General features: G+C 52.9%; 1 pseudogene; it reads left to right on the top strand.

Moving 5' to 3' along the window:
• Window positions 1–12,821: 12,821 nt before the first annotated feature.
• LOC140460226 (mothers against decapentaplegic homolog 6-like) lies at window positions 12,822–26,298 on the top strand (annotated as a pseudogene).
• The last annotated feature ends 873 nt before the right edge of the window (window positions 26,299–27,171 follow it).

The raw sequence follows: 27,171 nt of genomic DNA on the forward strand, positions 1-27,171 counted from the left end.
TGAGAACCCTCAATGTTCCGTTGGGTTCCTGCTTCTTGGAAAAAGGGGGAACAGGACAGCGTATGATTTCTGTGCCCAGCTGTGACAGGACGGAAGTCCTCTCATGCTCAGCCAGGACGGTCATCTTCAAAGATCGCTCTCCTCTGTCACGAATCTGCCCCAGACGCTCCCTTCACCCAGCTCTCTTCCCCCTCTCCCTTTACCCCCTGCTCCCTCACCCTGCCTCTGGTCACCCCTCCTTTTCCCCGCTCCCCCCCAACCCCCCACCACCCCAACCCCGCTCTCTCTCACCCTCCACACTATCACTGTTGACGCACCCATGGTTGACCCAGACATCATTCCTGGGACTGTCTGGAATTAACAGTCCAATGAACCCAAGAAACCCCCCCCCCCCCCATTTGGTTCACTAATGTCCCTCAAGGAAGGATACCTGCCATCCTTACCTGGTCTGGCCTACATGTGACTCCAGACCCACAGCGATAGGGTTGGTTCTCAGTTGCCCTCTGGGGCAGTTAGGGATGGGGCAATAAATGCCAGGCCTGGCCATTGACACCCTCATCCTGTGAGTGTATGAAAATCTCCCTCGTGATTCCACCTCCACCCAGAGTCATACAGCACAGATATGGACCCATCTGGTCCACGCCGACCCAGATATCCCAACCCAATCTAGTCGCATTTGCCAGCACTGGGCCCACTATCCCTCCAAACCCTTCCTATTCATGTCCCCATCCCAGGTGCCCTTTAAATGCTGTCATTGTACCAGCCTCCACCACTTCCTCTGGCAGCTCATTCCATACATGTACCACCCTCTGGGTGAAAAAGTTGCCCCTTAGGTTTAGGGTGAGAGGGGAAAGATATAAAAGAGACCTATGCCCCTCTAGTTCTGGACTCCCCGACCCCAGGGAAAAGACCTTGTCTATTTACCCTATACATGCCCCCTCATGGTTTTATAAACCTCTATAAGGTCACACCTCAGCCTCCGACACTCCAGGGAAAACAGCCCCAGCCTGTTCAGCCTCTCCCTGTAGCTCAAACCCTCCAACATCCTTGTAAATCTTTTCTGAACCCTTTCACAACATCTTTCGGATAGGAAGGAGACCAGAATTGCATGCAATATTCCAACAGTGTCCTAACCAATGTCCTGTACAGCCTCAACATGACCCTCCCAACTCCTGTACTCAATACTCTGACCAATAAAGGAAAGCATACCAAACGCCTTCTTCACTATCCTATCTACCTGCGACTCCACTTTCAAGGAGCTATGAACTTGCACTCCAAGGTCTCTTTGTTCAGCAACACTCCCCAGGACTCATTCACTCACTCTCTCAGTCACTCACTCTCTCTCTCTCTTGCTCTCTCTTCTCTCTCTCACTCTCTCTCTCTCACTCTCTCTGTCTCTCGCTTGCTCTCTCTCACTCTCTGTCTGTCTGTCTCTCTGTCTGTCTGTCTGTCTGTCTCTCTGTCTGTCTGTCTGTCTCTCTCTCATATTGCTATTCTAATTGAATGAGCAGTCCTGACAGGCCCATCAAGTCTGTGCAACCTACTCTAGATATTCTACACTTGACGTTCAATGGTGTTACCATCACTGAATCTCCCCCACTATCAACATCCTGGGGGTTCCCATTGAGAGAGAATCTAACCATCACCCCCTTGATGCTCAATGGTGTTACCATCACTGAATCCCCCCCCACTATCAACATCCTGGGGGTTCCCATTGAGAGAGAATCTAACCATCGCCCCCTTGATGTTCAATGGTGTTACCATCACAGAACTCCCCGCCACTATCAACATCCTGGGGGTTCCCATTGAGAGAGAATCTAACCATCGCCCCCTTCATGTTCAATGGTGTTACCATCACTGAATCCCCTCCCACTATAAACATCCTGGGGGTTACCATTGAGAGAGAATCTAACCATCACCCCTTTGATGTTCAATGGTGTTACCATCACTGAATCCCCCCATTATCAACATCCTGGGGGTTCCCATTGAGAGAGAATCTAGCCATCACCCCCTTGATGTTCAATGGTGTTACCATCACTGAATACCCCCCACTATCAACATCCTGGGGGTTACCATTGAGAGAGAATCTAACCATCGCCCCCTTGATGTTCAATGGTGTTACCATCACTGAATCCCCTCCCACTATCAACATCCTGGGGGTTCCCATTGAGAGAGAATCTAACCATCGCCCCCTTGATGTTCAATGGTGTTATCATCACTGAATCCCCCCCCACTATCAACATCCTGGGGATTACCATTGACCATAAACTCAACTGGACTCACCACATAAATATGGTGTCTACAAGAGCAGGTCAGAGGCTGGGAATCCTGCAGCGAGTAACTCCCCTCCTGATTCCCTCCTCAAAGCCTGTCCCACCATCGACGAGGCAGGAGTCAGGAGGGTGAGGGAATACTCCCCACTCGCCCCTGGACGGGAAGGGGGCAGCTCCGACAACACTCGAGAAGCTCGACACCATCCAGGGACAAAGCAGCCCCCCCCCTCAATTGGCACCACACCCACAAACACCCCTCTCCCTCCACCCCCCCCCCAGTCACAGTCACTGCAGTGAGGCTCCTTCGACAGCACCTTCCCCAAACCCCATCACCTCTACCCCCCTGGAGGGGGGGGGAGGTTAGCAGATACATGGGGAACACCAGAGCCTTCGTGCCCCCAGCCCCCACATACCGTACCAAAATATATCGGCTGCTCCTTTGGGGTCAGAATCCTGGAATGCTCTCCCTCAGGGCCATTGTGGGTCAACCCACAGCAGGTGGAGTGCAGCGGTTCAAGATGGCGGCTATCCCCCCCGCCCCCACCCCCATCTTCTCAATGGGGCAACCAGGGACGGGGCAGTGAATGCTGGGCCCAGCCAACGACACCCACACCCCGGGAATGAATTGGAAAAAAGAATTCAGGAAAGCATCTGGGACTTCAACACTAACATCATCCACCCCAGTCCAACACTGGCACCTCCACATCGTACACGGACAGAATTATAGTTATAGACGGTTTTTGTCCACCTGGTTTATTTGGAAGCACTCGCTTTCGGAGCGTTCCTCCTTCCTCAGTGGGGCAGGATCTCAGGGCACAGAATTTACAGCAAAAGAATACAGTGTTTACCAATGGGTGCGACCTATTGACCAAACCAAGATGGCTGCTGAGTCTTTGTTGGCGGAGTGAGCCAGATTGGGGTGACATTGACGAGCTGTTTATTGCAAGCGATGTCACTGGAAGAGAAATTGACGAGGCTGACATAGAACTGGCAGTCTGTGCAGGCAGAGCAGTGGGTTTTCCTCATTGAGCTGAGAATCAAGACAGATTTTATAGGCATTTAAAAGGCATCTGGATGGGTATATGAATAGGAAGGGTTTGGAAGGATATGGGCCGGTGCTGGCAGGTGGGACTAGATTGGGTTGGGATATCTGGGTCGGCATGGACGGGTTGGGCCGAAGGGTCAGTTTCTGTGCTGTACATCTCTATGAGGGGTTGGACCGAAGGGTCTGTTTCTGTGCTGTACATCTCTATGAGGGGTTGGACCAAAGGGTCTGTTTCTGTGCTGTACATCTCTATAACGGGTTGGACCGAAGGGTCTGTTTCTGTTCTGTACATCTCTATGGGGGGTTGGACCGAAGGGTCTGTTTCTGTGCTGTACATCTCTATGGGGGGTTGGACCGAAGGGTCTGTTTCTGTGCTGTACATCTCTATGAGGGGATGGACCGAAGGGTCTGTTTCTGTGCTGTACATCTCTATAACGGGTTGAACCGAAGGGTCTGTTTCTGTGCTGTATATCTCTATGGGGGGTTGGACCGAAGGGTCTGTTTCTGTGCTGTACATCTCTATGAGGGGTTGGACCGAAGGGTCTGTTTCTGTGCTGTACATCTCTATAACGGGTTGGACCGAAGGATCTGTTTCTGTGCTGTACATCTCTATGGGGTGTTGGACCGAAGGGTCTGTTTCTGTGCTGTACATCTCTCTGAGGGGTTGGACCGAAGGGTCTGTTTCTGTGCTGTACATCTCTATGAGGGGATGGACCGAAGGGTCTGTTTCTGTGCTGTACATCTCTATGGGGGGTTGGACCGAAGGGTCTGTTTCTGTGCTGTACATCTCTATGGGGGGTTGGACCGAAGGGTCTGTTTGTGTGCTGTACATCTCTCTGAGGGGTTGGACCGAAGGGTCTGTTTCTGTGCTGTACATCTCTATGAGGGGATGGACCGAAGGGTCTGTTTCTGTGCTGTACATCTCTATGAGGGGTTGGACCGAAGGGTGTGTTTCTGTGCTGTACATCTCTATGAGGGGTTGGACCGAAGGGTCTGTTTCTGTGCTGTACATCTCTCTGAGGGGTTGGACCGAAGGGTCTGTTTCTGTGCTGTACATCTCTATGAGGGGATGGACCGAAGGGTCTGTTTCTGTGCTGTACATCTCTATGAGGGGTTGGACCGAAGGGTCTGTTTCTGTGCTGTACATCTCTATGGAGGGTTGGACTGAAGGGTCTGTTTCTGTGCTGTACATCTCTATGAGGGGATGGACCGAAGGGTCTGTTTCTGTGCTGTACATCTCTATGAGGGGTTGGACCGAAGGGTCTGTTTCTGTGCTGTACATCTCTATGAGGGGTTGGACCGAAGGGTCTGTTTCTGTGCTGTACACCTCTATGGGGGGTTGGACCGAAGGTTCTGTTTCTGTGCTGTACATCTCTATGGGGGGTTGGACCAAAGGGTCTGTTTCTGTGCTGTACATCTCTATGACTCTATGGCTATGAACACTGCACAATGATGCTAATTAAAAATGGTGAAAATACCATGGTCTTGATCATCAAGTAATTAAGTGACGGTGGTGATAATCACAAAGCAGTTCATAGAACATCGAAAAGTACAGCTCAGAGCAGGTCCTTTGGCCCACGATGTTCTGCCGAGGATTAATCCAAACGTAAAATACAGTCACTGAACCTACACACCCCTCAACTCACCGCTATCCTTGTGCATGTCCAACAGTCACTTAAATGTCCCCAATGACTTCGCTTCCACCACCACCGCTGATAACGCATTCCATGCATTCACAGCTCTCTGCGTAAAGAACCTACCTCTGACGTCCCCTCTATATCTTCCTCCTAATATCTTCAAACTCTGACTTCTCGTACCAGTCAATCCTGCCCTGGGGAAAAGTCTCTGGCTATTGACTCTATCGATTCCTGTCATTATTTTGTACAACTCGATCAGGTCTCCTCTCTTCCTCCTTCACTCCAGAGAGAAACGTCCGAGCGCATTCAACCTTTCTTCAGAAGGTAAGCCCTCCAGTCCAGGCAGCATCCTGGTAAACCTTCTTTGCACCCTCTCCCAAGCCTCTGTATCTTTCCTATAGTTGGGCGACCAGAACTGGACACAATATTCCAAGTGTGGTCTCACCAGGGACTTGTAGACTTATCAGAAAGAATATGTTGAATGTAGAGAAAGTGAGACACCGATCAGTTCTTGATGGGCTGAGGAGATTTCGTCGAGGGGAGGTGACAATGTCTTTTGTAAAGCCAAAGGGTGTTTCCGTCCTTTCTCTCCCATGAGTGAGGTATTTTTGTCAAGGGATCTCTGATAAGGAACAAAGGGATCTTGGCGTTCAAGATCCCTCAAAGTGGGTAGGGTTGTTCAGAAAGCACATGGTGTTTTGGAAGCCAGTGCTTCCAATTAAACCTGTCGGACTATAACCTGGTGCTGTGTCCAGCACCGGCACCTCCAAATCACGGCGTTTTGGTTTTCATTAACAGGGGGATCGGGTTTAAGAGCCGCGAGGTTTTGCTGCAGCTCTACAAGTCCCTGGTGAGACCACACTTGGAATATTGTGTCCAGTTCTGGTCGCCCTACTATGGGAAGATACTGAGGCTTGGGAGAGGGTGCAAAGAAGGTTTACCAGGATGCTGCCTGGACTGGGGGGCTTACCTTATGAGGTGTCTCTCTGTCTGACCTGTCCTTTGTGTGGTTTTGATATCACTGGGGTCCGAGACTCCCCCTAACGCTGTGTTGATCATGTCCAGGGAGCACACCGTCAGGTTGTCTTGAGCAATGTATTCCCTGGTCTGCGAGTGACTGTGAGACAGCGAGACGCTGGAGATCAGAGTCGAGAGCGTGGTGCTGGAAAAGCACAGCAGCTCAGGCAGGAGAGTTGGTGTTTCGGGCAAAAGCCCTTCATCAGGAATGAGGCTGGGAGCCTTTGGGTGGTGGAGAGATAAATGGGAGGGGGTGGGGTGGGGCTGTGGGGGACAGGTAGCTGAGGGCGCGATAGGTGGATGGAGGTGGGGGTAAAGGTGATAGGTCAGAGGGGAGGGTGGAGCCGATTGGTGGGACAGGTCATGAGGACGGTGCTGAGCTGGAAGGTTGGAACTGAGGTAAGGTGGGGGGGGGGGGGGGAGAGGAAATGAGGAAACTGGTGAAGTCCACATTGATGCCATGAGATCCCGAGGTGGAAGATGAGGCGTTCTTCCTCCAGGCGTGAGGGAGCGGCGGTGGAGGGGGCCCAGAACCTGCACGTCCTCGACAGGACGGGAGGGGGGGGGGGGGGGGAGTTGAAATATTGGGCCACGAGGCGGTAGGGTTGATTGGTGCGGGTGTCCCAGAGATGCTCCCTCAAGCGCTCTACTGGGAGGTGTCCAGTCTCCCCAGTGTAGAGGAGACCGCATCGGGAGTAACGGATACAATAAATGCGAGTGACTGCGGTGATGTCTGGTCTCCCTCGTCGGCCTGTTTGGTCAATTCTGAGGCATTCTGGGTATTCCTTGTATGGTTTGGATTTCTATGTTCTGTGTGGGCTATGCTGTGGGTAGGCTGACCTTTTCCCGCAGTGTTTAATCACTTGGAACAGGGGTACGACTGATTAACAGGTAAATCCCAGAATTTCTTTCAAGTCAGTTACCTCCCACAGTCCAAAGATGTGCAGGTCAAGGTGAATTGGCCATGCTAAATTATCCATAGTGTTAGATGCATGAGTCAGAGGGTAATGGGTCTGGGTGGGTTACTCTTCAGAGGGTCGGTGTGGACTTGTTGGGCCGAAGGGCCTGTTTCCACACTGTAGGGAATCTAAACAAAAGTACCTAAGTTTTATTTAAAAAAAGTGACGTCTCAGCTCAGACAACGCATTAAAGGTGTGAGGTTAGAGTCTATCTGTATCCCAGTCTTGAGTCAGACTGGTTCTAGTTCCAAAGCGGGCATTTATAAAGGTTAGATTAGGTTAACTTTCCTACAGTGTGGAAACAGGCCCTTCGGCCCGACCAGTCCACGCCGACCCTCCGAAGAGTCACCCCCCCAGACCCATTTCCCTCTGACTCATGCACCTTCCACTACGAGGCAATTTCCCATGGCCAATTCACCCTGACTTGCACAGCTTTGGACTGTGGGAGGAAACCCACGCAGACACGGGGAGAACGTGCAAACTCCACACAGACAGTCGCTCGAGGCTGGCATCGAACCTGGCACCCTGGTGCCGCGAGGCAGCGGTGCTAACCACTGAGCCACCGTGCTGCCCCCAAAACGTCAGTTAGTGCTTCTGAACAAACCTGCCGGACTATATCCTGGAGTCGTGCGATTTTTTTTTGTTTTAAAAACCTGGCGTGCAGATTTTTGAACGAAACAGAACGCATCTGCAAACGCCGATCTGTCAATGCAAATTCACCCCATCGGTGAACGTGTCGCTATGTTTTTATAAATAGAGCCACAACACACCTCTTCCACCACCACCCCCCCCCACACCCCCCTTCCTCACTTCCCTCGGTGCCACGTGTGAGGTAAAAATATCTCGGTGAATGAGAGGCAAATCCATGAATGACTTCGGAAAATTCGCGGAGTTGAATGGTTAACAGCATTTCTTCAATCGGCCGTAAATAATTCAGAAAAGGGGGCCCTCAGAAAGGGAACAAACAAAGGAAGTCTGACTCATTCAAATCCAGAAAGGCCCACGCTCCGATATCATTGTGACGATAAGTATTGAGGGGGAATTACATCAGCTTCCTGAAGGATTGTTTCTGAACCTTTCGGTAAACATCGGTGGGGGGAGGAGGGGAGGAAGACACGGTCAAAGTTCAACAGGTCAGGCAGCGTCCGAGGAGCGGGAGAATCGAGGTTTCGGGCCTACTCCCTTCGTCGGGAACGAGGCTTGTGGGCCGGGTTTGGGGGGGGGCGCGGAATGGGGAGCGAGAGTGCGGCGCTGGAAAAGAACAGCAGGTCGGGCAGCATCCGAGGAGCGGGAGAATCGAGGTTTCGGGCCTACTCCCTTCGTCGGGAACGAGGCTTGTGGGCCGGGGTGGTGGGGGGGGGGGGGGGGGGTGCTGAGAGATAAGTGGGGGAGGGGGTGGGGTTGGGGGAGAAGCGAGCTGAGAATGTGCAGGTGAGAGGGAGAAGGTGGCAGGTCGGAGAGGAGGGTGGAGCAGAGAGATGGGAAAGGCGATGGGCAGGTCAGGAGGGCGGTGCCGAGTTGGAGGCTTGGGACTGGGATAAGGTTGGGGGGAGGGAGGGTGAGAGGGGAGGGGAGATGAGGAAACTTGGTGAAGTCCACGTTGAGGGGTTGGAGGGTCCTGAGGCGGAAGACGAGGCGTTCTTCCTCCAGCCGTCAGGTGGTGAGGGAGCGGCGATGGAGGAGGCCCAGGAACCTGCATGTCCTCGGTGGAGTGGGAGGGAGGAGTTGAAGTGGTCAGCCATGGGGTTGGTTGGTGCTGGTGTTCCAGAGATGTTCTCCACCTCCATCGACCTTCCCCCCCAGCACCAGCCCCATACCCCACCTCCCATTTATCTCTCTACTCCCGCGGCACACAAGCCTGTTATGGACTAGGCCAGACCAATCAAACAGTCATGAAGAATGCATCCCAGACCATAACTTTCCAATTTGTTTCGCTCAGTGTCTGGTGAAAATTACCTGGAGTAAGTTCGCTTGGCTGACCACCAGGTTTGAAAAGAGAAATATTCACAAAATTACACAATGGAACACAAAGAAAAGAATTAAGGACCCCTCCAGAGCTCAGCCTGTCTTAATTAGGCTGTTCCGAGCATTCACAACAATAAGCCAACCCCCTTAAAAACCAGGAAAAAATGTACCAGCCAGGGTTGGAGGATTTGGAGAGGCTGAACAGGCTGGGGCTGTTTTCCCTGGAGCGTCGGAGGCTGAGGGGGTGCTGTACATCTCTCTGACTCTATGAGATGCTTGCAGGTTGGGGGTTAGAAGGGCAGAGAGAGAGAGAGAGAGAGAGAAAACCTGTTCACACAGTCCCCTGCTGAATTCCCAACTCATTCTGGACTGAACTGCTCAACGAGAGAGATGACCACTCCCCTTCCATTATACAGGTCACTTCTGAGACATGACCCCTTTAGGCTGAAGGCCTAAAGGCTGGTTGCATGCAAACGAAATTGTCTGTCAAGGTCCTTTCGCATCTCTCTTGTGTTAATCGGAGCCCGGCCTGTTTACGAACACACACAAAAAAAGAATCAAGGGTCCAGTGTGCTTGAATAAAAGACCAGCCGTTAGGCAAAAAAAGGATCAGCTCTGTGACAAGCCTCACTCCCGATGAAGGGCTAAGGTCCGAAACGTCGATTCTCCTGCTCCTCGGATGCTGCCTGACCTGCTGCGCTTTTCCAGCACCACACTCTCGACTCTGATCTTCAGCGACCGTAGTCCCTCACTTTCCCCACAGGCAAAATTCACCCAATGCACCAGGTCCCCTTCCCTCCATGTCTGACAACAACAACCTACCTTCCGCAAGCACCTACAACTCTCCCGAACGCATTCCAGGAAGGAAGCCAAGTCTCACCCTTCCCCGTTTGGCGGCCATGGGGATTTCGGGAGATTTGAGGAAGGAGGGGAAGAGAGAGAGAGAGAGAGAGGGAGAGAGAGAGGGAGAGAAGGAGGAGAGCTATAGCGAGGGGGTTCAAGGGGTCTTCCAACTCCCTCACCTACCCCAGACACAACAAGAACACACATGACCCCCATTGCTCTGCCATTGGGGGATAAGGGGAGGATCAATTGGACGGAGGTGCAGAGATCTCGTGGGAGGTCACAGAGATAGGGAGGGGGTGTAGGGACTGGAGGGGGTGACAGAGATAGGGAGGGGGTGTAGGGGGCTGGAGGGGGTGACAGAGATAGGGAGGGGGTGTAGGGGCTGGAGGGGGTGACAGGGATAGGGAGGGGGTGTAGGGGGCTGGAGGGGGTGACAGAGATAGGGAGGGGGTGTAGGGGGCTGGAGGGGGTGACAGAGATAGGGAGGGGGTGTAGGGGCTGGAGGGGGTGACAGAGATAGGGAGGGGATGTAGGGGGCCGGAGGGTGTGACAGAGATAGGGAGGGGGTGTAGGGGCTGGAGGGGGTGACAGAGATAGGGAGGGGGTGTTGTGGTAGTCTGCTGTTTCCGCACTCACAAACACTGTCTCTGACATCCTGCCCAACATCCTAGCTCCATCTTTATCAGCTCCCATCTGGTTCACTAACACCAAGCTGTGGAGGTCTGCCTGAGGGTGACATCAGATAGCTCAGTAGGCAGGATGGCTGGTTGGCAGTGCAGTGTGATGCCAACAGCGTGGGTTCAATCCGTGTACCGGCTGAGGTGACGAATGAAGAACTCTCCTTCTCAACCTCTCCCCTCACCTGTGGCACGGTGACCCCTTGGTTAAACCACCACCAGTCACACACCCCCCTCACCCCCCCCCCCACCCCCCCCCACCCCCCCCCCCCCACCGTCCCTCTCTCTCTGTCTCTCTTCCTCCTGCTCTCTCTCTCTCTCCCCCTCTGTCTCCCTTTCTCTCTGTCTCTCTCTATCTCCCTCTCTCTGTCTCTCTCTATCTCTCTCTGTCTCCTTCTCTCTCTCTCTCTATCTCCCTCTCTCTGTCTCTGTCTCCCTCTCTCTCTCTATCTCCCTCCCTCCCTCCCTCCCTCTCTCTCTCTCACACACATTCACATGAGGGTCTCTCATTGCATCAAGGGGTGTGGGGAGAGAGCATGGCTAACGGCAGTGAGATCCACGGTCAGCTGAGGAGGGGCTGAATGGCCTCCGCCTTTTGCAACAAGCTGTCAGGGTGCAGAGGGATGCCAACCCGACAGCGTGGAAAGAGGACATTCGGCCCATTGAGTCTACACCCATCCACCTAAGAACTCGCCGCACAACTCCATCCCCATAGCACCCTGGGTAACCTATCTACCCTGCACATCCCTGGACACTACGGGACAATTTAGCATGGCCAATCCACCCTAACCTGCACATCCCTGGACACTACGGGACAATTTAGCATGGCCAATCCACCCTAACCTGTACATCCCTGGGCACTCTGGGACAATTTAGCATGGCCAATCCACCCTAACCTGCACATCCCTGGGGCACTACGGGACAATTTAGCATGGCCAATCCACCCTAACCTGCATATCCCTGGACACTACGGGACAATTTAGCATAGCCAATCCACCCTAACCTGCACATCCCTGGACACTATGGGACAATTTAGCATGGCCAATCCACCCTAACCTGCATATCCCTGGACACTACGGGACAATTTAGCACGGCCAATCCACCCTAACCTGTACATCCCTGGGGCACTATGGGACAATTTAGCATGGCCAATCCACCCTAACCTGTACATCCCTGGGCACTCTGGGACAATTTAGCATGGCCAATCCACCCTAACCTGCACATCCATGGGCACTATGGGACAATTTAGCATGGCCAATCCACCCTAACCTGCACATCCCTGGACACTACGGGACAATTTAGCATGGCCAATCCACCCTAACCTGTACATCCCTGAGCACTATGGGACAATTTAGCATGGCCAATCCACCCTAACCTGTACATCCCTGGACACTACGGGACAATTTAGTATGGCCAATCCACCCTAACCTGCACATCCCTGGGGCACTATAGGACAATTTAGCATGGCCAATCCACCCTAACCTGCATATCCCTGGACACTACGGGACAATTTAGCATGGCCAATCCACCCTAACCTGCACATCCCTGGGGCACTATGGGACAATTTAGCATGGCCAATCCACCCTAACCTGCACATCCCTGGACACTACGGGACAATTTAGCATGGCCAATCCACCCTAACCTGCACATCCCTGGACACTACGGGACAATTTAGCATGGCCAATCCACCCTAACCTGCACATCCCTGGGGCACTATGGGACAATTTAGCATGGCCAATCCACCCTAACCTGCACATCCCTGGGCACTATGGGACAATTTAGCATGGCCAATCCACCCTAACCTACACATCCCTGGGGCACTACGGGACAATTTAGCATGGCCAATCCACCCTAACCTGTACATCCCTGGGCACTATAGGACAATTTAGCATGGCCAATCCACCCTAACCTGTACATCCCTGGGCACTATGGGACAATTTAGCATGGCCAATCCACCCTAACCTACACATCCCTGGGGCACTACGGGACAATTTAGCATGGCCAATCCACCCTAACCTGTACATCCCTGGGCACTATGGGACAATTTAGCATGGCCAATCCACCCTAACCTGCACATCCCTGGGCACTATGGGACAATTTAGCATGGCCAATCCCCCCTAACCTGCACATCCCTGGACACTATGGGAGTATTTCCCATGCATTTGGTCAAATGAACTTCCCAGCATCTTGTAACGTGAGACGGTTCATGTGTAAAGTCTTGGGCTCCATTGAGTTGCGTGTTAGCCACCCAGAGGCTGGGTCTGACCAGTCAGTCAGTCACAGGACAAACCTGGGAGGAGCGGTGAAGTGCTGTTTGAGAGGAGGGGCACACATCCATAAGGAAGGGGGCTCCTTTTTAATATCCACTCCCAGCTTGACACAGCCCAGAGGATAAGCCAGAGGTGAGGGACAAAATTATCTCACAGGCTTGTTCAGTCAGAGTGACATTCATGAAACTGGAAAAGCAATTTAGTCACATTCTTGTCTAACGTGTGACCCTGGAAAAAGGTCGGTGGGGGGCGGGGAGTGGGCTTGTTTCTGAGTATTTGTTTTCAGAGTCTCTTGAAAATCTCCACGGGTCACTTCCACTTTCCAGAGTTTGGAAACCTCTCTCAAAAGGACGTTCTGCCGTTTGGAAGGACTGACTATGTTGGGAACAGGTTTGACAGAAGTTCCAAAACCGATATCGAGAGAGAGAGAGAAAGATTTGTGCTAAGGTTTATCTTTGTTAAGAAAGGGTTAGAACTTTTGCAGAAAATGTTTTTTAAAAACAACTTGGTCCGGAAGTGCAGAATGTCATTTGAAAGAATCTTGTGTCCCATTTGATAATCTGCAAGACAGTTTGGAAGTTTCTGTTTGAGAAGATTTGGGGGGAGAAAAAACTTGCCGGGATGTTTTTGGAACTTTCTGAAAGGTAGCTTGAAGGAAATTCGTGAAATGTTTGTAAGAAAGTTTGGAAATCGATCAAAAAAAAGTTTGAGAAAACGTTTGGAAGAAATTTTTTGAAACTTTCTAAAGTGTAGCTTGAAAGGGCCAAAACTCTTATAGAGAAGGTTTATAATGTTTCTAAAATATGGTTTGTAAGAACTTTTGAACTAAGTTTTTTTTAACAGTTTAGAAAGTTCATGAAATATGTTTTGTAAGCACTGAGTTGAAAATCATTACAAAGTTTTTACAAACTGCATTTTATAAACATTGTAAACTTTCTTCAAAAACTTCAAACTTCTGACAAAATTCTTCCAACCTACATTTTAGTAAGTTCCAAAAACTTTCTTTGAAGTGCTTTCAAGCTTTTTTTTTTGACAAATTTCCAAACTTTCTTACAAACAAACAGCTTTTTTTTAGGAGTTTAGAAAGTTAATGAAACACACTTTGCAAGAACTCAGTTCAAACCTTTCGCAAAATCCTTCGTTCTCAACCATCTCGGTCCAAAGTTTTCAAAGAAAGCTTTTAACTTTAAAGATTTGGCAGGAATTTGTAAAACACAATGAAGTTTGAAAGGCTGTAAGCTCGGAAAGTATAGATTTTGAAGAAGAGCATGCTGTTAGCAAAGGTTTGAAGAGACTGCTTAACGTTCGGTTAGTTCGTTCCCCGATTGCTCGTTTATTTAACTGAGCCATTTCCACCACCCTACCCCAACCCAGTTCACCCTCCCATCCCTCAATGTGCTCTCTATCTCTCCCTCCAGCTTAAGCCGCCCCTTTCCTGAACTTGGGCCCATCGTATGTTCAGGTCGAGGCGCTCAGTTGTGGTGCGGAGACTGTGGCGCAGTCGTTGCCCATCTGCGACGGGTCTCAAGCCCGGAGGGGAGAATGTGGACCAGGAGGCGCTGAGCGGCCTGAGGCTTGCCACCCACTCCCTCTTCAAGAGGCTGAGGGACGAGCAGCTGGAGCTGTTGGCGCTGGCCCTGGAAGCCCAGGACACCGATGACCGCACTGACTGCGTCTGCTTCCCCAGGAGCGAGCTGCGGATTGGGAAGCAGCGCTACTGGCCTCAGCTGCTGACCTGCAAACTGTTCCGCTGGCCTGACCTGAAGCGCCTTGAGCAGCTCAAGTGCCTGTGCATCTGTGACTGCTGCTGGAGGGCGTCTGAGGACAGCACCACGGTCTGCTGTAACCCTTACCACTTCAGCAGGCTGTGTGAGCCAGGTAACTGCCGGGGGGAGGGGGGTGGTGGGGCTGGGGAATTGGACTTGGATTTGATTCACGGCAGTCACATCGAGTCAGAGAGCTGGACAGCACAGAACCAGACCCTTCGGCCCATCTCGTCCATGCCGATCAGATATCCCACATTAATCTAGTCCCGTTTTGGAGTCATACAGCACAGAAACTGGGGCAGGAAAATTGACGTTTCGGGCAAAAGCCCTTTGTCAGGAACCTTCCTGAAGAAGGGCTTTTGCCCGAAATGTCGATCTTCCTGCTCCTCGGATGCTGCCTGACCTGCTGTGCTTTTCCAGCACCACACTGACCTCAACTCTGGTTTCCAGCATCTGCAGTCCTCACTTTTGCCCCGCACGGAAACAGACCCTTCAGCCCATCCATGCTGACCGGATATCCCAAATTAATCTAGTCCCGTTTAGAGTCGTACAGCACAGAAACAGACCCTTCGGCCCATCTCGTCCATGCTGACCGGATGTCCCACATTAACCCAGTCCCATTTAGAGTCCTAAAGACCTTGGTAGTGATGCTCTCGCCTAGAGTACACCCTGCAGTGTAATCTGCATGCTTCTGTCTCAGGCTTTCTGATTCATACATCCTTCTGAACCATGACCTGCCTGTACTCCTTGTAAACAAAGCTTTTTAATGTACCTCAGCTCACATGACAATCAATCAATTAGTAAATCAACCAGATGCCCAGCATAGAAACAGACCCTTCAGCCCAATTTGCCAGCACTTGGCCCATCTCCCTCCAAACCCTTCCTATTCATGTCCCCATCCAGATGCCTTTTAAATGCTGTCATTATACCAGCCTCCACCACTTCCTCTGGCAGCTCATTCCATACACCCTCTGAGTGAAAAAAGTTGCCCCTTAGGTCCCTTTCCCCCCCTCCCCTTCAACCTATGCCCCTCTAGCTTTGGATTCCCCCACCCCAGGGGAAAGAGCCCATCTATTTACCCTACCCGTAACCCTCATGATTCTATGCGGTCACCCCTCAGCCTCCAACACTCCAGGGAAAACAGCCCCGGCCTATTTAACCTCCCCCTCTCGCTCAAACCCTCCAAAACGTCCTTTTCTGAACCCTTTCAAGTTTCGCAACATCCTTCCATCTCCCAGGCCCCGCTGTCCGGGAAAGGCCGCCAGCATTCTCAAAGATCCACCCCACCCTGGCAATGTTTCTCTACAACCTCTACCATCCGGGAGAAGGTACAGAAGCCTGAACACACGCACCAGCCGGTTTCGGAACAGCTTCGACCCTCCTGTTGTTAGAATACCGAATGGACTCAAAAACTCTCAACATTCGCCTGTCCCTGTGTTTTTGTTTTTGCTGCTGTTCACCTCTTATTTACTTGTCTATGCGACTTAACTCTGTGGTCTGCCTCGCAAGGCAAAGCTTTCCACTGTGCCTCGGTCCATGGGACAATAAAATCAATTCAGTTCGACGTACCTGAGTACAGTGTAAAGCTTTGTTTTGCCAGCAGTTTCGAGCAAAGACAGACCGATCACAGGGTGCTTCGACAGAGCGAGGGATACAGTTGCACAGCAGATGAAGAAATCGAGATCGACGTGATCTGAAGTGAGAGAGGCCCCTGAAGCAATCTCATAATGGCACCTAGCCCCAACAGAAAACGAATCGTCCCCCGAGTCATAATCTGTTAAAAATTCAAGAGACAAGCAACTATCCCAGAGGTCACTATTTGAGCAACTTTCTTCTTCAAGGAGAAAGGGACGACTGCAGATGCTGGAGGTCGGAGTTGAGAGGGCGGCGCTGGAAAAGCACGGCAGGTCAGGCAGCGTCCGAGGAGCAGGAGAATCGACGTCTCCTGATGCAGGCCCTTGTGCCTCGATTCTCCTGCCCCTCAGATGCTGCCTGGCCTGCTGCGTGTTGCCAGCACCACCCTCTCGCCTTTATTCTTGAATTCTAACGCAGAACATGAGAAACAACAGCCACTGACAGCCCCCTTTCTCTTCAAACTTATCTTATACCTCCCACTCTACAATACGAGTCCGACTTTTTTTTTAAAAAGAAAAAATCCCGGATTAAGGTTGACAGAAAAACGACACATGATCACGTTTCAAAACCAGTCAGCTTTGCCGATTCCTCCCTGTCGATTTTTCCTCTGTGGATTTTCTCGATGTTCTGCTGTGCAAACCCCCCCACAGGCGGGGTCCCTTTCAGAGAGCTCTTCAGATCCTTCTGCCCAACCAATCCGTCTTCACTAAACTAGCCCCACGTCTGCCTGCTCATAGCCCATATCCCCTTCCTATCATCCGAATGCCTTTTAAGCCTTGTAATTGCACCCACGTCCACCACTTCCTCTGGGAGTTCATTCCACACACGTACCATCCTCTCTGCAAAAGAAATTGCCCCTCATTTTAGCAGTCTACAGTTGTTGGTCTTTGGCAGTTCTCCCCCTAACTGTTCAAAATGTCAAAATTTTTTATACCCCAAAACATTGGATCATTTTAATATTATTCAAGTACTAACTTCCAGTTTGATTGGATTTTGGTATCTTGGGGCATACTTTAAACCGATGGGATTTTGGTACCATGGGGCATAATTTAAACCAATTGGATTTTGGTATCTTGGGGCATAATTTAAAGTGATTGGATTTTGGTATCTTGGAGCATAATTTTCACTGAATGGATGTTGATATCTTGGGGCATAATTTAAACTGATTGGATTTTGGTCATTTGGGGCATAATTTTCACCGATTGGAGTTTGGAGTCTTGGAACATAATTTTTACCGATTGGCCGAATTTGAGTTTTGTTTTTGTTTCATGGCAACCCAGATGCTGCTCTATGTTTCGATCAACATTGTTACCTTGTTCAGGGCTCTCTGTGCTGTATCAGTCTGTGTCGAACTTTCTCGGCTCTCCCCAAGGTACAGTTCACCTCCACACCTTCATAAACCATGGACGGAAGGTTGGTTTGCGAGATGGACTGGGCTGTGTTCAAAATTCTCTGTAGTTTCTCACGGTTCTGTACCAAGCCATGATGTGCCTGGAGAGGATCCTTTCTCCAGTGCATCTGTGAGGGTCCTGATGGATGGGCCGAATTTCCGTCACCCCCTGAGGAACAAGAGACGTGGTTGTGACCCCTTGACTGTCCCGTCAAGGGGGGGTGGGTGGGGCGGACCAGGACAGATCGTTCTGGGCGTGCCCCCCCCCCACCCCGCTCCTTGCTTGATGATTGGCTCTCTAGATGTTTGATATCTGACTGACCCTGGTGGTGTCATCGGCGAACCCTGTAGATGGCATTCGCACGGAATTTGGTCACGCGCTCCTGGGTGCGCAGTAGGGGGCTGAGAACGCAGGAGAGCTGCAGCGTTGGGGGCTATTATGGAGGAGGTTGCAGTTCCCAATTGGAGGTTGGAATGAGGGGGGGAAGGGGAGGGGGGCAATTACTTCCAATTACAGTACAGCATGGAAACAGACCCTTCCGCCCAACCAGTCCGTCATCCCTAAACTAGCCCCATGTCTCTCTGCTCCTGGCCCAGATCCCCTTCCTGTCATCCGAATGCCTTTTAAACCTTGTAACTCTACCCACGTCCACTACTTCCTCAGGAAGTTCATTCCACACATGAACCATCCTCTCTGCAAAAGAACTTGCCCCTCATTATGGTTTTTTAAAGATCTTTTCTCCTCTCGCCCTAAAAATTATGCCCCCCTAGTCCTGAAGTCCCCCACCTTAGGGAAAAAAAACATCTACCATTCACCTCCTCTACATCCCTCTCATCTTAAACCTACGCCTTCCCCCCAGTATTTGACACTTTCACACTGGGAAAATGCATCCCTATCTACGCCTCTCTGTTCGACTGCCTTCGATCAGAACAATCCTTTTTGAAGTAATGACAAAGAGGATTGATGAGGGCAGAGTGGTAGATGTGATCTATATGGACTTCATTAAGGCGTTCGACAAGGTTCCCCATGGGAGACTGGTTAGCAAGGTTAGATCTCATGGAATACAGGGAGAACTAACCATTTGGAGACAGAACTGGCTCAAAGATAGAAGACAGAGGGTGGTGGTGGAGGGTTGTTTTTCAGACTGGAGGCCTGTGACCAGTGGAGTGCCACAAGGATCGGTGCTGGGTCCTCTACTTTTCATCATTTATATAAATGATTTGGATGTGAGCATAAGAGGTACAGTTAGTAAGTTTGCAGATGACACCAAAATTGGAGGTGTAGTGGACAGCGAAGAGGGTTACCTCAGATTACAACAGGATCTGGACCAGATGGGCCAATGGGCTGAGAAGTGGCAGATGGAGTTTAATTCAGATAAATGTGAGGTGCTGCATTTTGGGAAAGCAAATCTTAGCAGGACTTATACACCTTAATGGTAAGGTCCTAGGGAGTGTTGCTGAACAAAGAGACCTTGGAGTGCAGGTTCATAGCTCCTTGAAAGTAGAGTCGCAGGTAGATAGGATAGTGAAGGCAGCGTTTGGTATGCTTTCCTTTATTGGTCAGAGTATTGAGTACAGGAGTTGGGAGGTCATGTTGTGGATGTACAGGACATTGGTTCGGCCACTGTTGGAATATTGCGTTCAACTCTGGTCTCCCTGCTATAGGAAGGACATTGTGAAACTTGAAAGTGTTCAGAAAAGATTTATAAGGATACCGAATGGTTTGAGTTCCAGGGAGACTGGATAGGCTGGGGCTGTTGTCACTGGAAAAAACCATTTGGTGTCTTTATTTCAAACTCAATATGATTCTTCTGCTTGACATAATCACCAATAACCTCCCTTGCTCCATTTCAGTCTATTCCAAGGCTGTGTGGTGGTCTGGAGTCACGTGTAGGCCCAGACTTGAGTAAGGGCGGCAGATCTCTTCCTCCCCTCAGTGCACGCCCAACGGTCGTAACGGTTACCCTCCCCGAGATTAGCCCCAGTGAATTTAAATTCCATTGTGAGGGGGGCAAGTGGGATGGGGTCACATGTCCCCCATCCCAAGAGTAGGCCAATTCGCCTCTGGATCGCTAGGCCGGTGTCATTCCCAGCATGCACCTCTGCTAGGCCCTGCTTATGTTTATGTCGATGGCTTAAGGGTGTTTTATTTTAACGGCCAGGTCTAACCTCCCTTTCTTTCTCTCCACTCCCCCTACCCCTTTACAGAAACCCCACCACCTCCGTACTCAAAACTGTTGCTAAGCAACCATAGGAAGAGCATCGATGGTAGGTTCACCTTCTGGTTTCCATTATCTCCCCCCCCCCCCCCCCCCCCAGGCCGTGAGGTGGTTTGAGCAGGGGGAGGGGTTCTTTTGAGGAGGGTTGGTGTTGGGGAAGGATTGGGGCAGACAATGAGATTTTGGAAAGCCTTCGCTGAAGACCGAGATGTTTAATCAGGAAGCGAATCCTGCGTAAAATGCCGACAGTGTGGAAGCAGGCCATTTGGCCCATCCTGACCCCTCCTATGATCATCCCGCCCGACACACCCGGCAATCCCGCATTTCCCATGGTCAATCCACCCTAACCTGTACATCCCTGAGCACTATGGGACAATTTAGCATGGCCAATCCACCCTAACCTGCACACCCCTGGGCACTATGGGACAATTTATCATGGCCAATCCACCCTAATCTGCACATCCCTGAGCACTATGGGACAATTTAGCATGGCCAATCCACCCTAACCTGCACATCCCTGGGCACTATGGGACAATTTATCATGGCCAATCCACCCTAACCTGCACATCCCTGGGCACTATGGGACAATTTAGCATGGCCAATCCACCCTAACCTGCACATCCCTGGGCACTACGGGACAATTTAGCATGGTCAATCCACCCTAACCTGCACATCCCTGGGCACTATGGGACAATTTAGCATGGCCAATCCACCCTAACCTGCACATCCCTGGGCACTATGGGACAATTTAGCATGGCCAATCCACCCTAACCTGCACATCCCAGGGCACCACGGGACAATTTATCATGGCCAATCCACCCTAACCTGCACATCCCTGGGCACCACGGGACAATTTAGCATAGCCAATCCACCCTAACCTACACATCCCTGGGCACCACGGGACAATTTAGCATAGCCAATCCACCCTAACCTACACATCCCTGGGCACTACGGGACAATTTAGCATGGCCAATCCACCCAAACCTGCACATCCATGGGCACTATGGGACAATTTAGCATGGCCAATCCACCCTAACCTGCACATCCCTGGGCACTATGGGACAATTTAGCATGGCCAATCCATCCTAACCTGCACATCCCTGGGCACTATGGGACAATTTAGCATGGCCAATCCACCCTAACCTGCACATCCCTGGGCACTATGGGACAATTTAGCATGGCCAATCCACCCTAACCTGCACATCCCTGGGCACTATGGGACAATTTAGCATGGCCAATCCACCCTAACCTGCACATCCCTGGGCACTATGGGACAATTTAGCATGGCCAATCTACCCTAACCTGCACATCCCTGGGCACTATGGGACAATTTAGCATGGCCAATCCATCCTAACCTGCACATCCCTGGGCACTATGGGACAATTTAGCATGGCCAATCCACCCTAACCTGCACATCCCTGGGGCACTATGGGACAATTTAGCATGGCCAATCCACCCTAACCTGCACATCCTTGGGGCACTATGGGACAATTTAGCATGGCCAATCCACCCTAACCTGCACATCCCTGGGCACTATGGGACAATTTAGCATGGCCAATCCACCCTAACCTGCACATCCCTGGGCACTATGGGACAATTTAGCATGGCCAATCCACCCGAACCTGCACATCCCTGGGGCACTATGGGACAATTTAGCATGGCCAATCCACCCGAACCTGCACATCCCTGGGGCACTACGGGACAATTTAGCATGGCCAATCCACCCTAACCCGCACATCCCTGGGGCACTATGGGACAATTTAGCATGGCCAATCCACCCTAACCTGTACATCCCTGGGGCACTATGGGACAATTTAGCATGGCCAATCCACCCTAACCTGCACATCCCTGGGGCACTATGGGACAATTTAGCATGGCCAATCCACCCTAACCTGTACATCCCTGGGGCACTATGGGACAATTTAGCATGGCCAATCCACCCTAACCCGCACATCCCTGGGGCACTATGGGACAATATAGCATGGCCAATCCATGACCAATTGACATCGACCTCAGTGTAGACCAAGAAGCTTGCAAAGGTAGAGGTCAGAGGGCAAAGGGGAAGGAAAAAAACAATAAATAGAGGAGGTGAGGGTGGGCACAGTTTCAGAGGAGAGATCAACCAATTAGAAACTGAGATAGAGTCATACAGCACCGAAACAGACCTTTCGGCCCAACCTGTCCATGCTGTCCTGATATCCTCATCTACTCCCCTTTCCCGCACTTTGCCCATCTCCCTCTAAACCCTTCCTATTCATGTCCCCATCCAGATGCCTTTTAAATGTTGTCATTGTCCCAGCCTCCACCACTTCCTCTGGCAGCTCATTCCACACATGCACCACCCTCTGGGTGAAAAAGTTGCCCACTTTCCCCTCACTCTCCTTAAAACTACACCCATCTGGTTTTGGACTCACTTGCAAGTGCTGAGGGAGCAGGCGCTGACAGAAGGTCAGTGCTGAGGGAGCAGGCACTGTCGGAGGGTCAGTGCTGAGGGAGCAGGCACTGTCGGAGGGTCAGTGCTGAGGGAGTGGGTGCTGTCGGAGGGTCAGTGCTGAGGGAGAGGGTGCTGTCGGAGGGTCAGTGCTGAGGGAGTGGGTGCTGTCGGAGGGTCAGTGCTGAGGGAGCAGACGCTGTCGGAGGGTCAGTGCTGAGGGAGCAGGCGCTGTCGGAGGGTCAGTGCTGAGGGAGAGGGCACTGTCGGAGGGTCAGTGCTGAGGGAGCAGGCGCTGTCGGAGGGTCAGTGCTGAGGGAGCAGGCACTGTCGGAGGGTCAGTGCTGAGGGAGTGGGTGCTGTCGGAGGGTCAGTGCTGAGGGAGAGGGTGCTGTCGGAGGGTCAGTGCTGAGGGAGTGGGTGCTGTCGGAGGGTCAGTGCTGAGGGAGCAGGCGCTGTCGGAGGGTCAGTGCTGAGGGAGTGGGTGCTATTTGAGGGTCAGTGCTGAGGGAGAGGGCACTGTCGGAGGGTCAGTGCTGAGGGAGTGGGTGCTATTGGAGGGTCAGTGCTGAGGGAGAGGGCAATGTCGGAGGGTCAGTGCTGAGGGAGCAGGCTGTGTCGGAGGGTCAGTGCTGAGGGAGTGGGTGCTATTGGAGGGTCAGTGCTGAGGGAGAGGGCACTGTCGGAAGGTCAGTGCTGAGTCCTGGGGGGGGGGGGGAAGTGACAGGGGGTTCCTTCTCTCTGAGCGTGTGAGTCTGAGGGATACTCCCCTTCCCTACTGGAGGCCGAGGGACACGTTCCTTGGTTGAGGACTAAGACAGTGAGGCGAAGGCTACAAAAACTCTGAGAGGGCTGAATGGGTGAGCAGATTCAATGGGCCGAAGGCCAATTTCTCGTAATGTGTATCTCTTCCAAAGGGGATTTCAAAAGTTCACACACACCCCCAGCGCAGGATGAAGTGAGGGGGTCAGGGTAATCACATGGAGGACTCACGGGAATTGAGGCTTGGTGGAAGGTCGCAGGAGGCCATTCAGCCCTTGCGATTCTAGCCAGGTCCCTGTGAGTCCGACTCCCTCTCCCTGAACCAGGGGGCTTTCTGAGCAGTGTCTGAAGACTGGAAAGGTGAGGTCATGGCTTGTTCCTCTCTGCCGTCCCTAGACCCAACTGAACATGAGACCACACACCAACTCAGAAGGGATGAAGCTAGCAACCAGCAGAATCCAGACTGGCTGGGTAAGATGAGACAGCTGTCTTCACTCGGGGAGAGGGCCAGAGATTTGCTGAGGGAGCAGGCGCCACTGGAGGGTCAGGGCTGAGGCAGAGGGCACTGTCAGACGGTCAGTGCTGAGGGAGTGGGTGCTGTGGGAGGGTCAGTGCTGAGGGAGCAGGCGCCATTGGAGGGTCAGGGCTGAGGCAGAGGGCACTGTCGGACGGTCAGTGCTGAGGGAGTGGGTGCTGTCGGAGGGTCAGTGCTGAGGGAGTGGGTGCTGTCGGAGGGTCAGTGCTGAGGGAGTGGGTGCTGTCGGAGGGTCAGTGCTGAGGGAGTGGGCGCTGTCGGAGGGTCAGTGCTGAGGCAGAGGGCACTGTCGGAGGGTCAGTGCTGAGGGAGCGGGCACTGTCGGAGGGTCAGTACTGAGGGAGCGGGCACTGTCGGAGGGTTGGCGCTGAGGGAGTGGGTGCTGTCGGAGGGTCAGTGCTGAGGGAACGGGCACTGTCGGAGGGTCAGTGCTGAGGGAACGGGCACTGTCGGAGGGTCAGCACTGAAGCGCTGTGGGTCAGTGCTGAGGGAGTGGGCACTGTCGGAGAGTTGGCGCTGAGGGAGTGGGTGCTGTCGGAGGGTCAGTGCTGAGGGAACGGGCACTGTCGGAGGGTTGGCGCTGAGGGAGTGGGTGCTGTCGGAGGGTCAGTGCTGAGGGAACAGGCACTGTCGGAGGGTCAGCACTGAAGCGCAGTGGGTCAGTGCTGAGGGAGTGGGCGCTGTTGGAGGGTCAGTGTCGGAGGGTCAGTGCTGAGAGAGCAGGTGCTGTCGGAGGGACAGCGCTGAGGGAGCGGGCACTGTCGGAGGGTCAGCGCTGAGGGAGTGGGCACTGTCGGAGGGTCAGCGCTGAGGGAGTGGGCGCTGTCGGAGGGTCAGCGCTGAGGGAGTGGGTGCTGTCGGAGGGTCAGCGCTGAGGGAGCGGGCACTGTCAGAGGGTCAGTGCTGAGGGAGTGGGCACTGTCGGAGGGTCAGCGCTGAGGGAGTGGGTGCTGTCGGAGGGTCAGCGCTGAGGGAGTGGGCGCTGTCGGAGGGTCAGCGCTGAGGGAGTGGGTGCTGTCGGAGGGTCAGTGCTGAGGGAACGGGCACTGTCGGAGGGTTGGCGCTGAGGGAGTGGGTGCTGTCGGAGGGTCAGTGCTGAGGGAACAGGCACTGTCGGAGGGTCAGCACTGAAGCGCTGTGGGTCAGTGCTGAGGGAGTGGGCGCTGTTGGAGGGTCAGTGTCGGAGGGTCAGTGCTGAGAGAGCAGGTGCTGTCGGGAGGGACAGCGCTGAGGGAGCGGGCACTGTCGGAGGGTCAGCGCTGAGGGAGTGGGCACTGTCGGAGGGTCAGCGCTGAGGGAGTGGGTGCTGTCGGAGGGTCAGCGCTGAGGGAGTGGGCGCTGTCGGAGGGTCAGCACTGAGGGAGTGGGCGCTGTCGGAGGGTCAGCGCTGAGGGAGTGCTACAAAGTCAGAGGTGCTGTCTTTCAGACTTGTGTGTGTTTGGTTTCAAATGTACCTCGATAATCGTTCAGCTGGCCTTTGGGGGAGGTATGTGGTACCTTTGGGGTTGGGAGGTGTGAAGAGGATTTCCCTCCACCGTACACTGGCCCAGCCGCATCCTCAGAAAGATGGCTGCTTCGCTTGTCCACCCTCCGACTGTGACCGCCCTCGGACAGCAGCGGTTAGCTGCGAGGTGCCCGGTGAGAGGCGCTAGAGAAATGCAGTTACTTGGCTGCCACTGCTTTCGGCAGGGTTCGGGCCGGTGCTGGTGATGTGGAATGGGAGGCAACCGCGCCAATGAAGCCTGCGGGCTAGGCCTCATCTCCTCTCTGGGAAGCCGTTCACCTCTCTCCGAGCTGAGGTGCCGTCGGGGCCTTCCTTGCGTTATTCCTTGTCGAGAAAAGGACCCGGGGGTGGAGACGGGGACCAACTCTTGTGGCCGGGCTGCATTCGGGGAGCCTCCTGTGTCCTCCCATCCTGCCCTCAGGAGACAGCTGTCTGGAACAGGAACTGGGCCTGACCTGATGGGATTTGAACCTTTTTCCTCCTGACCCCAACCCCATCACAGAGTTGGTCTCCCCCACCCCACCCCACCCAGCGACATTCCCAACAGGCCGCAGCCTCACTGACAAAGCTTCGAGTGAGGGGGAGAAACCTTGTTCTGCAGAGAGAGAGGGTTCTGTCATCCAGAAGTGTCTATGTAAATGAAATAGCTCTGTACTGACCTCCCCAACACTGCCCCCCCCCCTACCCCCACCCCAACCCTCTCTGCCGTTTCAGATTCCAGCTCGTTGCCGGTGGCGACCAGAGACGAGCACTGGTGCAGTGTGGCCTACTGGAGTACCGACGCAGGGTAGGCCGCATGTATGTCGTCCGCGAGACCTCAGTCAGCGTCTTCTGCGACCTGCCGCGTGGGACAGGCTTCTGCCTGGGGCACCTCCACGCCGATGGGAGGCACGAGCTAGTAAGAAGGACCCGGGGCAAGATCGGCGGTGGGATCCTGCTGAGCAAGGAGGGCGATGGGGTCTGGGCCTACAACCGCAGTGAGCACCCCCGTCTTCGCCAGCTCACCCACACTGCTGAGGGGCCGGGCGCGGGGCCCCTCCGTGCACAAGGTGTTGCCCGGCTACTCCCTCAAGGTCTTTGACTACCAACGGGCCCGGGCCCTGCAGCGGTCACTGAGCCCTGAGCTCGCCGATGGTCCCTTCGATCCCCACAGTGTCCGCATCAGCTTCGCCAAAGGCTGGGGGCCGACCTACTCCAGGCAGTTCATCACGTCGTGTCCCTGTTGGTTAGAGATACTGCTCAACCACTCCTAATGGGGAATCAGAGCCCCACAGACACACAGGCACACACATACTGACACACACACTCACACACACACACTGACACACACACACACACTCACACACACACTGACACACACACACACACACTGACACACACACACACAGACACTCACACACAGACACTCACACACTGACACACACACACTCACACACTGACACACACACACTCACACACACACACACTGACACTCACACAGACACTCACACACTGACACACACACGCGCACACACTCACATACTGACACACACACACACACTGACACACACACACACACACACACTGACACTGACACACACACACTGACACATGCTCTCTCACACTCGCACACACACACACATATACGCTCTCTCTTAGACAGGCAGACACTCTCACAGACACACACTGTCACATACACACACACTCACACACACATAAACACTCTCTCTCAGCAGACACTCACACAGACACATATGCACACAGATACACACTAACACTGACACACTCACCCACTCACACGCTGACACACCCAAATGCTCACACAGACACAGACACACTCACATATTGACACACACACAGGCCCTCTCTCACGCATGCACCACATTCTCACACTCACACACTGACACGCACACACACTTTTGCACACACGCAGACACACACACACTCGCGCACACTGACACACTCACACACTGAGACACAGACGCACTCACATACTGACACACTCACACGCGCTCTCTCTCAGACAGGCAGACACTCACACAGACACACCGATACACTCTCACTGACACATCACACGCTCACAGAGAGATACAAACTCACAGACAGGCACAGATATACGCTCACACTGACACACACTTATAGACACACCACGCACTCACAGACAGACACAGAAGAGAATCCCACCCAGACCCTAACCCACCTCTATCTGAGTAACCCTGCATTTCCCATGGCCAATCCACCCTAACCTGCACATCTTTGGA

The sequence above is a fragment of the Chiloscyllium punctatum genome, chromosome 36 (genome assembly GCF_047496795.1).
Source record: "Chiloscyllium punctatum isolate Juve2018m chromosome 36, sChiPun1.3, whole genome shotgun sequence".
In the NCBI taxonomy this organism is placed as follows: Eukaryota; Metazoa; Chordata; class Chondrichthyes; order Orectolobiformes; family Hemiscylliidae; genus Chiloscyllium; species Chiloscyllium punctatum.